At 36.6% G+C, this 15,473-nt stretch overlaps 2 long non-coding RNA genes across 3 annotated transcripts in view; both read left to right on the plus strand.

The window, feature by feature from the left end:
• LOC103464165 (uncharacterized) overlaps positions 1-14,489 on the plus strand; it is a 92,420-nt gene extending 77,931 nt beyond the window's left edge. For both annotated transcript variants that reach the window (XR_533608.3, XR_001776496.2), the window contains exons 4-5: positions 8,162-8,289; positions 13,951-14,489. This is a non-coding gene — a long non-coding RNA (uncharacterized LOC103464165). The remainder of the gene's footprint in view (positions 1-8,161; positions 8,290-13,950) is intronic.
• On the plus strand, positions 8,346-8,945 carry LOC145551450 (uncharacterized). Its single transcript, XR_014087290.1, has 2 exons — positions 8,346-8,439; positions 8,729-8,945. It is a non-coding gene; the product is annotated as an uncharacterized LOC145551450 (long non-coding RNA).
• Positions 14,490-15,473: the final 984 nt, after the last annotated feature.

Consider the following 15,473-nt stretch of genomic DNA (forward strand, 5'->3'; position numbering starts at 1 on the left):
TGTTTGTCAAGGATGGTGGGGAATTCATCATCAGTGTGTGCTTGGTGCCGCCAAAAGCCACTTAGATAGAAGTAGGCCAAGAATATCCTCTGTAATTAAGATAGAATATATGCATCATAAATAAGGAGAAATGTGCATTTCTGGATGTCCTACATTTAGAGAACCATCCTTGTATTTATTGGCAAATACTGTTTGACTATTCACATACACGATGTTCTGTTTGTACCCTCAGATGCAGAGAGTGCTGACAAAGGGAGGATTGGACTCTTATCGCATATCATTACATGAATAAAATATGTACTTGATTACATGAAAAAGTTTATTTAGCAGTTTTCCAATTTAGATTTGTTGAATTAGGCTGAAAACGGTGAGAGTGGCGCTTGTGAAGGGCAGGTACTGTCAATATCTCGGGAAGTAATAGATCTATGACCTGTTTTAATAATTGATAGAGAAATTACAAAAGGGAGTTCTGTAATGTTTCAACAGAGGTACATACTGATACAAAAATAGGATTCAACTATATGCATGTGCAATAAAGAAATAAAGAAACATAATGTCTTCCCTTATTTTGTGCTACCCAGGCCAACAACTTGTAGATTGTCATTCATGTTATCCTGACTCTTGGGGATGTAAAATGCGTTTGCCTTTATCTCTTACTCTCTGGTCGTGTCCTTGAACACAGCCGGGACCAGCAGTGCTAAGAAAATCATTTATGGCTCCTTATGTACTGTTCAGTCCTTCAGGGTTCTGGAAACATGTCAGGGGAATATAGATGATCCCTGCTCAGAGATTCCCTTTCTGATAGTTTTAGATAGACCATCAGATGAATGGATTCTCGTGCACTTAGACCCCCCAGTGGGATCCTGTTATTCCAAAAATGCCCATCTGATCTCCTAAACATAATTCAAAGGAGACTAATCCCTCATTTGAGTTTCTATGTCACGATAAATTCAGCTCAGTTTAAATAATATTTCAGATTAAGATGGATTTGTTGAATCTGAACATTACTCATCTGGTTTTTAAAGTGTCATCTTTGTCACTGAATCAGTGCTGAAATTAAACTTCTGTGCAAGTAATTTGATTTATGTTGTAATTACTTCAGTGTAATTACGAAGAAAGCAGTTAATCAGCATAAATTAGGAAAAATCAAATAGTTTGAAACATACTTGAAAAGTAAACATACTAGTCATTACAATAAAAATGAAGAGATCAGGGTACTAAAAAATTAGGTTGAAATAATAATTATTTTGAGAGAGCGGTGTTGGAAACTTCTAAGTAGGCAGTTTGTTTTCAACTTTCTGCTAATAATGATCAAGTCTAAGTTGTGCAGTTCTACTTGGTATTCAATCCCTCACTTTATGTCTAAGCATTTTAGTATTCATAGCCAGAGAGCATTAATATAGCTTTGGTACATCTGTACAAACAATCGAAACCTAATAGCGCTTATTATTTACCTCAGGACTTTATTTTCTGAATTACAAAACAGATTTCGGAGTTGTTTTTAAACCAATATACTTTCTGCATACAGTGCCTTGCATATTCATACATTTTTTTCTAATTGTGATAAACTACAAACTCTAATCTTTTTAAGCAGGGTTTTATGCAAAACACAGACACATAAAAGTCAGTAAGTGTGAAACAGAAGGCGAATAATACAAGGTTTTTACAATTTTCTGCAAACAAAAATCTGAAAAGTGTGTTTCTTTCCAGAAGTTCTGTTCAGAAATCATGTTCTTAGTTTGCTATAAGCCATGTAGGGGAAACAAATGTGGGAGAAGGTGTTCTGGGTACATGAGATCAAAACTGAGATCTTCAGCCTGCATATGCTATGAGTGGTGGAATATTAAGTTTGCACATCACATCACATCATGACACCATCTGGGCCATGAAGCATGGTGGTGGCAGCATCACAACAAAGGGACTGTTTTTATTCAGCAGGGACAGGGACTCTAGTCAGAGTTAATGGGCAAAGGGATATAGTTAAATGCTGTACAATCCTGGAAGAAAACCTGTTAAAGACAAAAAAACTTGAGACTGGGATTCACCTTCAAGCAATATTATAATCATAAACATACAGCCAGATCTACAACAGAATGATTTAGATTGAGTGGCTCAGTCAAAGTTACTTCCTAGAAACTTACGTTTGATGAGAATCTGGGCAAAAAACATATGACATCTACCTAAACTGACAAAACCTGAACAATTTTTCAAAAAACAAAACATAAAAAAGGGGAAAATATACTCCAAAAAACTTGCATTTCTATTGGAATTTAGTTGTAATTGTTAAAAAAAAGTTAATTATTTTCCTTCCATTTTCAAATTACACACTATTGTGTCATAGTCTGTCACATAAAATCACAATAAAATGTATTTAAGTTTGCAGTTGCAATGTGGGTAAATGTTATAAAATTCAAAGCATATCAATACTTGTGCAAGGAAATGTGTATTGGCTTTGTTCATAACAAACCCTGTAAAGGTTTTAGACTAGGAGCTAAATGATTATGAAATATGTCTTTCACACTTACATGAGAAAACAAAATCAAATTTAAAATACACCGTATTTATTACTACTTTGGAGCTGGGATAAAGTTCAAACCTACTGCAGCACACATTGAATAAAAAAGACGGAAACACCTGTCAGTCTTTATCAGGGCCAACCAGGGAAGACAGAGTCACATGTGCAGACAATTTATTGCTTCAACTCAACCTTATGCTGCATGTTTTTAGACTACAGGGAAAACTGGGGCACCTGGAGGAAACGTATAAAAACTCAGGGCCAAACTTGTGATCCATGAAAAGTGACAGTGTCACTGATCCGCCTCTGCTGCTCTGAAATCCAGACTAATGCGGGGCTTTTATAGCAGCAGCAGCACCATAAAGCATAGTGACACTTTTTGTACCTATTCAGCTGGAGACAAAATTCTGGGATACATTAATACTCTGCCACATTTAACTTAACCTCTGTTTGACGCAGGGGATGGGTTGAGACCTACCAAAATATGTCTTGCATGGTAATATGTTAAAGCTCCACTGATTAAATGAAAAACTGTATATTGCAATGAATTTTAAAATATATTTGAATGCCCTCTCTTTGTAAAGCGTGCTGTAGTTATTAATATAAAGAGAGGCTTTATATAATCTTAAACTGAGCTGCATATTACAGTAGAATTGTCTGCTTTGCTGAATGTTTGGTGCTGTAATCTAATACAACACAATACGGTGAGATTAATACAGAGTTTATCTTGGAGTTTCTGTCCCTCTCTTTCAGATTATGGAGTGATCTTGTGAAAGGGATTGAGGATATTCATAGATTATGATTAAATCCTGAACTGCAGATGCTTAGCAAGAGGTTAGTGCAGAAACACGCTAGTGTTTAATGTGTACTAATGTAGAATTGTACAAAGAAGGGAACATAATTTATTGCCTTATATTTAATTTATCGAAAAGTATCCAGCATTGGAAAAGTAAATACAACACATTACAAACACACTTGATTAAAATCCTCCCTATTTTATATAGTTCAATCCTTTATCTTCTGATGTAGAGTTTGAAAATACTATATAATCAGAACATCGACCTGCCATTTCCATACTACCTACCCAGGAAGCTACCTTTAAAATATAAAATCCAAAGAAATGCTGACCATAAATTATGTCTCCATCATAAACCAAACCACTGCAGCAGCTCAGTGTGTTAACAAGCTGTGGGGCTGAAGTTAGTGCTCATGTATTTATACAGCCAAGTGTATGTAGTGTCTCCCGAAGGGGTTTGAATGCCGCGGATTACAAGCAAGGCTAACATTTAGCTCTCACCCCAGACAACATGACTCATAAGCTCTAAAGAGCCGCCGCATATGTCTGCATCATAAGTCCAATTGTGATATGACAAACATGACCTTTGGATTCAGACCCATCTGTTTTGCTTCTGATGTTTACATAGGAGCAAAGCAGTGCATGCGTTTGCACTGGCTGCGATTTCAGAAAACATGCTCCATACGCAATCATTTTTTAAAAATCACACTGCACACTGTTACTTTTTCCAACACTTCATCTTCTGCTGTATTGGTACGACATAAATGTTTCATAAAATCATGTACAAACCCTCTCAAAATTATCTTAAAATTTTTATGTTCATTGGGGGAAAAAAAAGAGTTGTGCATTCAGCAAAAACCACCACTCCACTCTTATGGCTAATCTTGAAGTTTTATCTAAATTGGTAGTAGAGCCAGTTGAAAGAAATAAGTAGAATTAGTACTGCTGCCTTAAAAAGCATGCACAAATCAAAACATGTACAAAAAAGGAGTTATTTGGTAAAACAATACAATTTCAATGTATACCTCTAAGACTTCTTGATGCTTTGTTACATTACAAACGCAAATTTTAGTTATCATAAAAAGAAAAATGGCATCGCATCATGACACAGTGTAGAGTTATCCAAAAAATTTAAAGAAGTAGAAGTTATCATTGGACATGATTCACATTGCACTTCTGGCAAGTTTCAGTCTAGAGCCTGTTGTCAAAGCTTGGCAATTTTGTCTGGCCAAAACACTGTTACTATGTAAACGTTGTGTTTTACTGCCATGTGTAATCAGGGTATATACTGAGTTACTGAATGCAAAACACAGTGTATTATTAAGAGATGGAAGGTATAGAACACATTACCTTCCTAAATTCTTCATAAATAAAGTCCTATAAGTGTGTTATTTGTATTTCCTCCATGTTTTCCTGATAGAAGGAACTAAACATGTAATTTGATCTCAGTATTAGCTGTTCTGTGAAGGCTTCAGAAGTTTGTTAGAGAGCAATAGCAAACAAAAATCATAGCAACCCCCCAAAAATATGGAGAAGTTAAAACTGGATTAGGTTATATAACAATATTCCAAGCTTTGAACATGTCAGGAGAAATTGTTCAATCCATCATCCAAAATAAAAATAGTGTGCCACCACTGCAAATCTACTGAGACATGGTCATTCACCAAAACTGAAAAGCTGTGCTAGGAGAATATTTAGCAAAGATTGGGCCAAGAGGGCCATGGAATCTTTGAAGCAGATGAGGGAAATTTCTGAAGAAAACAGAAATGAAACAGTTGAAGAAAACAGTTATTAGTTGTGCACTCCACAAATTTGTCCACCATAGGAAAACTATGAAGAAGAAAGCCATTGTTATATTTTGGTATATCTTGAATTCTTGTGATGACAGAATTCAAGATATACCAGTGGGTTCCCTACATGGCTTGTGGCAAGACACTGATGATTCCATCGAAAACATTTATCATTGCCCAACTTTGCAATTATGCACTTGTTTTTATTTTTGGACAATTATATGAAAATGTAATAAAGTACATTGATGCTTATGGTTGTAACATTGCAGAATGCAAAATAAATTAAGTGGCATGAATATGTTTGTAAAGCACTGTTGCGAAAAGTAGCACCAGTTTTGTGTTTCTCATTTACCAAATACATGTCACTGTATTTCAGCCCCACCCCTTGTAACCCCAAGAAAAGTTGAGAGAAATCAAATTAAAACTAAAAGGTTAGATTTTTTTTTAATAGTGAACTTCATCTTATTTTGTACATGCTGTGGACAAAAAACATTTCCCATTTTTGAACTTGAAGGACCATGATTTGATTTACTCTAACTTTGTTAAATGGCAGATTGTATATTTCACATTTGTATATCTATATACATTTGTATATGTAGATACATACATACATATATGTTATTTAGATACATACATATATGTATATGTTTATACAAATGCGTTTTTTAATTGTACACAAGTATTTTTCTAACAAAAAAAACGCATTAATTGTCTCAATTATGTAATTACATAGATGTCTGTAAAATTGACCTTCACAAGCTACATTTTATGTAAATAATCATTCATTTAACCTCCATCGCTAACTTCTTTCCCATAAATATTTGTAATAATTGGAAAGGACAAAAATAATGAATCTGAATAAAACCCACACTTGACTTAATTCTGCTTTCCTTTGCTTAGATATCCACTAATCCCCATGTGCCTTTTGTAAATGGACCAAACAATAAAAAATTAAAAAAAAACAAAAGACACAGGACGTTTCAAATTAGATTCACAGTCTCTGTGGACAAAGTGTAAAATTGCTTTCACCTCCTCTGTGTTAAGCGGCAGACCAGGTCATTAGTGCAATTCCACTGTGGCAGTATTTTGCTGCAAATCAACTTATAAACTGTGGAAATTAGCAAATGAGTGTGGGAAGGCTGAATCTGCATGAGGACATCAAAGATTGTCTGAAACACATTATAATGAAAGTGAAATCCACCCTTGAGGGAGAAAAAAACTCGATCTTTTTTTATTTGTTTAAATTTTAACTACAATTAGACTAATCTCAAACACGTGGAATGGTCCGCGTATCGGGTTGTTTTGACATGTAAAAAAAAGACGACACAAATTAAAGTCTAGCATGTCATTCGTCGGTATCATCAATCAAAGGGGTATAAAGGTTCAAATATACAACAGTGCTGACATGTGAACCGAGATGTTGACATTGCTCAGATACATTAGGTCCCAAAACAAACCATTGCTTGGGAAATCATCTGTTAACGACATGCTTTTGGTCCGAACGTTTTTGTGTATTCAGTGTCTTATGCTGCTCCGCTGTTCAATCCACTGAAGTCTGTCATTACTCCTAACTATTCTGCAAAGAAACAAATGCAGTATTTATTTGAACCAGTTCATTTCATTCGGGCATTGTTTTGCAATAAACTTTATTTCTCTTGCCATCAATCTAGGTCGGATACTTCCGTAAAGGAGAGCAGCTGTCAGTCAATCAGCCAACAGTAACTGTCACAAACTGAAAACATCTCAACAGCATTAAGCTCAACGAACAAATCTCCGAGCAACGCCTCTTGCTTTATCACCTCTTGTTATCCAAAGTCATCAGACTTTCTGTGCCATGTTTATCTTACTAAGGATAATGATAAATAAATAAGTCTCCAGGGAGTAACCAGCCTGTTAATGTCAATGATTTTAAATGGTTCTTGAGTCCTCAGTTTTTTTTTTTTTTTTTTTGTAGCCAGGAAGTAGGCCCTGTCCTACTGAAATCTGACCCAGTGCATAGGGGCTTGGCAGTTTGTCACAATTATCCTCAAGATTCCTTTAAAAAAGGTCTGACTGATCGTGAATCTGACAGGAAGGGGGGGATCACATTGGTGAACCCTTTATCAACCCATCAGCACCACTACATGACATGGGAAGACAGCCAGACATTCTTCACACAGGAGATCCGTTTCTTAGCTCAGCCTGTGTTTAAGTGGGTCCTCTGCCACTTCACTGCTGCTGATAGTAAGCCATTAGGCTGCCAGACGTGACTCTGCTGCCTGGAGGAAGGATGAGGTGAAGACAATAAACAAATCCAGCAATGATAAACTTCTTATACTCAAGAGCACATCATTCCATTTATTGTTCCTCTTTGACACGATCTATTCATCTAAGAGCCGTAGAAGCTATAATCATCTGTAAACCAGAAATACGAAGGTCTTCAGTCGGTTCAATCAGTGGTGTTTTATCATTCAGATTCTTTGGTTAATGACAGTCAGAGCTTCATTCAGATGTACTGATGACTGGGGCAAGAGAATCTTGCTATGTACATTGTATTTTCCATTTATGAAATAAAATACTAAGATAGATCGTTTGCTATGTAATTAAATTTATTACCACACCATGTCATCTTACCAAAGGGATTCCTATTACAAAATGCTTGCAGACAACAACCAGTAGTGCACATGTCAGTTTAACGGTCAGAAATAGATTTATTTTCTTCATTGAGGTGAAGCAACATTAACCTCAATCTGAAAGGTAAATCCTCTCCTATCCCATTATGAAAACCTAATACTTGTTAATAAATGAATCAGAAGCTTTCTTTATATTTCTCAGGATCCTAATTTTTCTAAAATCAGCACTTTAAAATTTAGAAAAATTGAATCGCAAAAATGAAAAGCATGTCTAATTTTTCATTAACTAAGACAAGCAAACAAAAGTGCAAAATGAATCTACAAACTACCAACCAAAGGGAAATTCAAACTAGCAAGCGAATATTGAAAATAACACAAGCAGTTTAGCTTAAAATCTGAAATTACAGTGCTTTTTTTGTTTGTTTTTTTATAACCGTGTCCTGTCCAGATGTCCAAACTGTAGCTGCACCAACAACCCCTGGATGCAGCGATGAATGGAGGAGGAAACCACAGAGCCTGACCAGCCACCCAGCCAAACCCCATCCAGGATACAACACATAAACCCATGTCAGCCAGGTACCTGATCCACCAGGTCAAAAACAACCCACCAGCCACCCCATCTCATCCCAGCCCCAGGTCAGGGGCCAGAGCAGCAGGGAGACGAGGCAGAGGAAGGCCAAAGAATAGCCACCACCACCAATCACAGACCAGGGGGCATCCAATCAAGTCAGTAGCTCACCATCCCCTCACCTTTGATTTGAGACAATAAAACATTTTCTGAAACATTTTTTGAAAACATGCATATTCACATGAGCTTACAAATTTAAGCATAGTGATTAATTGTGATTAAGCACAGAGCTAGAGTGTGATTAAATCTGATAAAAAATGCATCGACTGACAGCACTATTCAAAATGTAATATCTCTACATACCATTTGTATGTAATCTTTGAAAGAGGAAGAGAGATTGTCATTTTTTTTCTTTCTCAGACGTGTTTGTTCCACATGCATTCACAGATAAAGTTGCGAATATCTACACCACTGCCCACTAGACATCAGCTCTTTATGTGAGACACCAAGGAGAGGATGCATAAAACACGAATAAGACCAACACAAGAAAGACTTCATGCTTTTTTCAAGTTCTTTTTTCCGTTGTTTGATAGAATGAAAACTACAAAGAAAATATGCTTAGATAATTCATCCAGCAGCATACGAATAAACTACTTCAAAATGCTGTGTGCGTATTCTGATTCTTCTGGAACCCTGATCACACAAGAACTAGAAAATGAGAGGTGTATCTACAGTGGCATTTGGTCAAGTCGCCAGTCCATCAAAGTGGGCTATAACTGTGGATCATGATTCAATTCAGTTCAGTTTATCTCAACTAAACAACATGTGTAACAAGAAAAAAAAATAGTTCCAGTTTACATCCAGAAATATTATGTACTCAATACAATCAATTTGTATGAAGAAATGCAAAGGCAATATAACCATCCTCCCATTGTCACTTCCTACTTGTTCTTGTAGGGTCGTGGAGTGGCCGGTGCCTGTCTCCAGCAATCAATTACAGAAATTCCCATTTGATCCTAGTTATTAAACAGTGCACACAAGTTATGCCAATTAGTAAAAATGTTTCATTTACGGAAGCCCAGACAATTGCAACGGGTCAATTACTTTGTACCAATTTTCTGTCCTGAACAAGCTATGCAGCAACAGTGAACAGATAAATGCACTGAGTCATTAACTTTGCAGCAATCCCTCAAACAAGCCATGCATTTGTTGACAGTGAAACAGAAAACTTCCTTTTCACAGGAAGAAAAATACAGCAAAACCTGTCTCAGTGTGATCAGCCATCTGCCACTACTGAATGAAGTTTTAAAAAGACACAACAGACATATAACCAAAAGAACTGGCTCAGAAGCACTTTCCATTTTAAAGAAAGCGTAAAGAGTTGATGACAGAAGAAGCTCTTTTACTGACTTTGTGTAGAAGATAAACACAGCTAAAGGAAAAAGCGGTAAACCAGAAATAAAATGAATGGGATGAAAAATGAAGTGTATAGTTAGTGAGAGTAATTGCGCCTTCAAATGCTTTGCTTAGGAGCAAGACAATGTAAAACGCAGAAAGCCATGGCTAACTTTATCATCTGCAGAGAGAGAATGTGGAATTCTTGGCAGTAAAAGCTCAAAGAAAGAATACCAGGTGAGATGTAACTTCTATGGAGAAACATCACAAAAAGACAACATGACCTCAATGGCAGCAATAGCAGCAGATAATGTGTAATAAGAGAGTAGCAGGAGAAACTAACAAAGTATCAATTGAGAGTCTCCTGACAATGTTACACTCTTCAAAACTGGAAGGAAAGAGTCAACAGATGATTTTTAATTGCTTCTCTCATGGAGTGGTTTAATCCAGTGAGGGGAGATGTTGCGTTCCAGTTACCTTGGAAGTCAAATCTCTGAGTTTGGTTTGACATCACACTAAACTCAGCATTCCAGTTAACGTAGTTAGAAAAGTCAGGATTTCACCATGTCCACTCACTACAAAGGATTGAGATTTAATTGTCAAGTGTACTGATTGCCCACATTTTTAAAGACAAATTCTTTCATTTCCCACAATCTGAATGGACACTAGCAAGTTTGGAGGTGGTTGGACACGTAGCTCCATTTCTTCTCCATCAGAGCAGCCACTGCATAACTGTCAGTGCTGTACAGAGAGTGGAAGTTGTGCTATGTGTCCTTGTGACTGAGCTGACTGAACGACATTCACTCAGCAACACTCTCAACAACTAGATATTTTCTAAATAGGTTCACTGATGATAGCACACATTTTCTATTTTCCGTTTTGGAAACTTTATATAAGGTTATTTTACTTAATAAAATGCTGAATCTGATTGCTTTAGAAGGAGGTCAACTGTAGAGTCAAGTTTTCCACATCAAAGATTTCTGAACCTATTCCACATCAGTATTTTTGGAGTTATTTAGGTAAGTCTTAGTTTTTTTCTGTCAAAAGGCAAAAAAAAAAAAAAAAAACACCAGCCAACCTAAAAATAAACCATTAATTGTTGTCAAAAGAATAGATGACCATCTACTCAAAATTAAAACAATAATTATTTGCATATCACATAACGTCCTGGAATATCAACAGCTCAGACCTTGTGACTGTGTTTTTCCAGGTCTTTTTCCAGGTTATGTTAATAGACAATACTTGTATTGTTTTACATATGATTGAGGTCAATGTAGCAGGGGAAAATAAAAGAAAAAAGCATACAATATCTTTGTCACTTTTTTAACGTAATACACCACTGTAAGCTTTGTGGCTGGCTGTGATTTGAGCACGTTGTATTTCAACATAGTGTTTCTACCCTCCATGGGTGCAGTTTAAAGAAAATAATGTCTTGAACCCATCTTTTTGTTTTGACAACTAATCAATATCACTTTTCAGTCTTTTTTTTTTTTTTTTTTACTGGACTGGTTGCAGTTCAGTTTGAAGGCTCAGTTGAAGCATTCAGAAAATGCCCATTCTGTTTGCTTAACCGTTTGGGAAGTAGTTGTGTGTATGCGCTTGTGTGAGAGAAGGAGCTGTGTGCTACTGTGATTGGTCTGGATCGGTTTACACAAAGGACTAGAAGATTTCTGGTTCAGGAAACAATGAAGTTTAGAAAGCTGCCACAAAGATAAATGTGCCAGCACAGTCAACCACAGCTAATGTGGTGTATGGCAGCCAAGTGTCACAACAAGATCAAATTCGGTAAACTGAGAAAAGCCATGCCAAGCCATTAGATTAAGGCAACCTTTCCAACCTTTTCCAAACCCAACATCTTTTGTCTGGCCCCACTTAGCCACCTTCCTGTCATTTCTCTGATGCTCTGCTGCAGTTCCACCTTCGTCCTGTGTCCTGCCTTTTTCACACTTTTCTGTCACTGAGGTAATTATGGCTCGAGCAGTGGGAGAGATTTGGAGCTGGAGGGCTAGGCATTGACCAGCTCTTTGATTTGTGAGACTCTCCCCTTTCTCCATCTATGATTTCTAGGTCACCTGGCAGAAATCTGAAAATGATAGAAATGTGGGTAGCTCATAAGAAATCAAACAAGTAAAAACTGCTTTACAGCTTCCCAGTTGTTCCTGCAGAAAAATCAATGTTTTCCTTAACACTAAAGCAAAATGGTCTGGCTTCTGTGCAGCAGTAAATGCAGAGCGTGTGTTGTTAATGATAAAGCAGATGATATCTAATCTTGGGACCACTGTTGAATTCAGTTCCCTTGTATCAGACCAATTCATAAACAAATGTTATTCCAAGGTGTATTTCACAGGTTAAATGTGTACCCAGTTCACTCAAAATTCTTTTAATCCAGTTAATTTTATTACAATCACAGGAACCATTTCTGATCTACATTTCAATTAAAATGATCATAGACTATAGTCAAATTCAACTAATCGGCTGGCAAAAAGTTATCTATTAAAGGAATCCCAGTCATTTGCAATGATTTGTTGACTCAAGCAATTTCTAATCTTGAACATGCAAGTGTTCACAGTGGAGGCAAGCTACTCGTTTTAACAAGAAGAAACCTCCAGCAGAACAAAGCTCAGTAAGGGAGAATCTGAGTTACAGGCTCGGGGATTGAAATGGGGAACAGAGAAAAATGTAGACACATATAGAGTCAAGGCTTCTTTCAATTAGAAATAAAAAATAGTTAATAGTAGCAATAACTTTTTCAAAGGTTTTCTCAGGTGAAGATACAACTACAACAAGTAAGAACTGATCTAAGGGAGCTTTCTGCAGAAAAGAAGAATCAGAGCACATTGTTGGTGGCAGCAATAGTTCAGTGAAGAACTCCATGTAGGAAAAACAATCCATGAAGCACATATGCACTGAGTGCTTTCTACAGGACAAAGAGAGTACACGGTAGCAGTTGATATCCTTGACTTCCTCCATGGAAGACGCATAGCTAAACAGATAAGCACTGAGTCAAAATACAGTAATTTCTACAAGAATGGAAACCAAAGAGACTACATGAAGTAAACAACAGCAATGGCTCTGTCTGACTCTGTCCAAAAAATAAATGCAGATAAACACATAAGCAATGTGCAAGGAATGCTTTCAAAGGGAAAGAAAATCAAAGGAAGTAGTCAGTGTTAATGACACCAATAGCTCTGCCAAACACTTTACCCAGGAGAAGGAAATAACTACAGACAAAAGTAATAAGCTGGGAGTACTTTCTGTAGAAGAGGAAATCAAAAAAGAGCACAAACGTTAACTGCAACAATGACTGTAACAATGACAGAGAAGAGAAATGCAGCTAAAACCAGGAGGACTGAATCCGGACAATGGCAAAGAAAACAAAACAAAGGCAGAACAGAAGGGTAATGAGAACAAATGTTATGCCAGTGATGACATCCAGGAAAGGCACAAGGCTAAGCAAAGGAGTACAAAGCTGAGTCTTTTCTTCAAAAAGATTGTTTGTCAAGATTCCTTGACAAAAACAACAAACTCCCAATAAGTACTAACAATCACCTGGAGCCATGATGGTGAATTTATTTATGGGTGTTGTTTAATCTCATTGTGATATCATGACATCTGGGGAAGTTAAATCATACATTAGAGGGTATTTGTATTGATGGCATTGGAGGAGAGAAAATCACAAGATTGAGAGCTCAGTTTACTCATCTGTGTGGTTAGTTTACACCTCTTCTAGGAGTAAGAGAAAACACATTTTGTTTTTCATTAAACATAGCGAAAAAATTATTTTTTCATAAACATTTTTTTATGCTTTTGTAAAATGCAGGTAATCCTCTTTTATTTCTCCAGTTCCCCTTTTCGCTTCCGATATGAATTTGACCCAATACTTTTAAGTCAGAGTGGGTAACCATCAGGGGAAGAAGTAAGAATTTGATCTGCTTTGCCCCCTGGTTTGCTGTTTCTGCTAAGCTAAGCCACAAAGATAAATACCAAGCTGTAGACACATTGCCTTTGCTATCTTTAAAATTTGTAAAGTCTTAGCTGCCAGCAAAGTGCAAGCAATGTTCTGTTGTTTTCTGCAAAATCAAGCGCAAAAGGTTTAAAGTATTTTCTCTGTCTTTCTCTCTTCCTTTCTTTCCCTTTCTTTTTCCTGTTTTTCTCTCTTTCTTGCTTTTTCCCTCCTTTACCCTCTCTCTTTTTTCTTTATTTCCTTCTTTCTCTCTCTCTTTTTTTCCTCCTTCTTTTCTTTCTTCCTTTCTCTTTTACTTTCTTTCTTTCAGTGAGAATTCATCAGGTTTTTCCAGTTCAGTTGCCAAGGAGAGACCCAGAGGAGACCCATTGAACAACATATATCAAACACTAACTGTTGCCCTCAGACACCATACGTTAGTGATTAAGTACAAAATTAGCCTAATTAACTGTTTTGCTGCCATCTATTATATACATGCCTGTATACTTTACAGTGCCATCAAGCTGGCGTATTTTAGTATAGTAGTCAATTGAGTTTGTACCCATATTCACTCATAAGTTATAGCATACCACAGTAACTGTATTTCAAAAAAGAAATTTGCTTTATTTAAATTAATGAGCCTTGTGGCATTGATGCCACTAATTTACCTGCACTGTGGAGACTGAGTATAGCAGTGAAAATAATATTAGCATAACTCTGGATATTGATATATTTCATGTGTAAAGTGTAAAGGGTAAATTTTGAAAGCCTTTGACATCTGTCTCCTTCTCTCCTTCATTATGTGCTGGCTGATATTGCATCTTGATTTAATTTTGAAATTTGTGTTCTCAATAAACAATTTTTAACTTACTGGCTTGTTGATTGTTTGCTTCAGATGCTTTACATTCAGTGATTACTGTAGCATGTTGCTTAGAAATGTGATAATCCAGTAGCATGATATTACAGTAATATAATATTCTAGTATGACCATTTTTTTAGGAACAAGTACTCTAATGTATTATGTAACCTATCTGTGCCACAGTGCAGTACTACATTTTACCAGATGGTAGTATGGAGGAACAGCACACAGCTTTGCAGTGTAAGCGCTCTTCCTGTCTAATTGCTTAACTACTGCAAAGTCTGTTCTGTGGCAGTGTAGCAGCGACACAAGCAGTTTACACAGTAAATTTCACAGTGCGGCACATGTCCACACCGCCATCCAGCAAAATAAATACAAAGCAGCTAGCAACACAATGTAAGCCAACAATGCAGGAAAGAGAGAGGTGCGCGTTACTAGCTGGAAATACCATCACTATTTTGGGTTTGTGTCAGTGAAAGATGACAATATTAAGGCGCCCTGCACACTCTGTACTGGTGACAAGGTTTTATCTAGCTTCAAAAACACTACGTCAAATTTGAAGAAGCACTTTGAGCCGCAGTGCAGCTCATGTAATCTTAAAGAGAAAGTTCCACTGGTACAAATCAGAGATATGTGACTAATAAAGGAGCTTCCACAACACCTTAGCAACAAAAGCTGCACTTCTGTGCAAAACAAGTGTTTTTCCTTTTTTTTTTTTTTAAATAATAAATATCTATTTTCTGTTATGTCCAAAAAAGATGATTTTTATTTCATATTTTATAAAAACACATATTTTCTTAAGGAATTAATTTTTAAGTTTTACTTGAAATCTAATTGTTGACTTTACTGTTAAAATGCACTTCCAGTAAAGTGAGTATTGGAAAGACCAGTTGTCATTTTCAGATTGAGGCTGTGGGGGGCTGCGCATTACATCCAGTGGCTGGATTCATGATCATTAACATCGTGCAAGCTCAAGCCAAATAAAACTAGCACTA

This window comes from Poecilia reticulata, chromosome 4, assembly GCF_904066995.2.
Source record: "Poecilia reticulata chromosome 4, P_reticulata-male-v2, whole genome shotgun sequence".
NCBI lineage: Eukaryota > Metazoa > Chordata > Actinopteri > Cyprinodontiformes > Poeciliidae > Poecilia > Poecilia reticulata.